The sequence below is a fragment of the Carlito syrichta genome, unplaced genomic scaffold (genome assembly GCF_000164805.1).
Source record: "Carlito syrichta isolate Samal-C Ts95f unplaced genomic scaffold, Tarsius_syrichta-2.0.1 Scaffold315294, whole genome shotgun sequence".
NCBI lineage: Eukaryota > Metazoa > Chordata > Mammalia > Primates > Tarsiidae > Carlito > Carlito syrichta.
In genome coordinates this window covers 113,729-114,403 of record NW_007259390.1, presented here as the reverse complement: position 1 = coordinate 114,403, position 675 = coordinate 113,729, and the positions used below count along the sequence as shown (strand labels likewise).

The 675-nt window shown below is 34.1% G+C and overlaps 1 protein-coding gene across 1 annotated transcript in view; it reads right to left on the bottom strand.

The window, feature by feature from the left end:
* LBR (lamin B receptor) overlaps window positions 1-675 on the bottom strand; it is a 26,574-nt gene that overhangs the window by 7,985 nt on the left and 17,914 nt on the right. The window lies entirely within an intron of this gene.

The window sequence follows — 675 nt, the reverse complement described above, 5'->3', positions numbered from 1 at the left end:
CAGGTTGAGTCTGCGGTGGCCAGGAGCAGCCACTGCACTCTAGTCTGGGTGACAGAGTGAGACTCCAACTCAAAAAAAAAAAAAAAAAAAAAAAAAAAAAAAAAAAAAGAAATTTAACTTTATTTAAACTGGTTTTCTCAATGTACCTTGATTCCTGATTTTTTATTCCTTCTAATTAGAGCTCTTCATATTTTGAATCACTAAAAAAAAAAAAAAAAAAAAAAAAAAAAATACAACTCCCCAGTATTTAAGAAGTGGTTGTCTCCTTGGATGAACTTGGAGTCTATGATACTAAGTGATCTACCACAGAAACAAAGAACTGACTATCACATGTTCTTATTCATAAGCAGACCTTGAACAATTATCATTATACTATAAGAAAATGATTGGCAGCAGTGGGAATCTGCAGGGGGGGAGGGGAGTAGGTACCTGCATAATAAACATTTGTATACCTAACCCTGAATCATACCCCACCATCTTTAAAATAAAAATTTTTTAATTCATTAAAAAATGGGCAAAGCATCACCCCCCTTGGGTCTCCTCCCATTGTGGGAGCTTTCTGTCCTCTCAATAAATCCTGCTTTCTCAAAAAAATAAAAATTAAAAATTAAAAAATGACCAAAGACATGAACAGACACATGCAAATTACCACCCACAAGTATATGAAAAACTGCT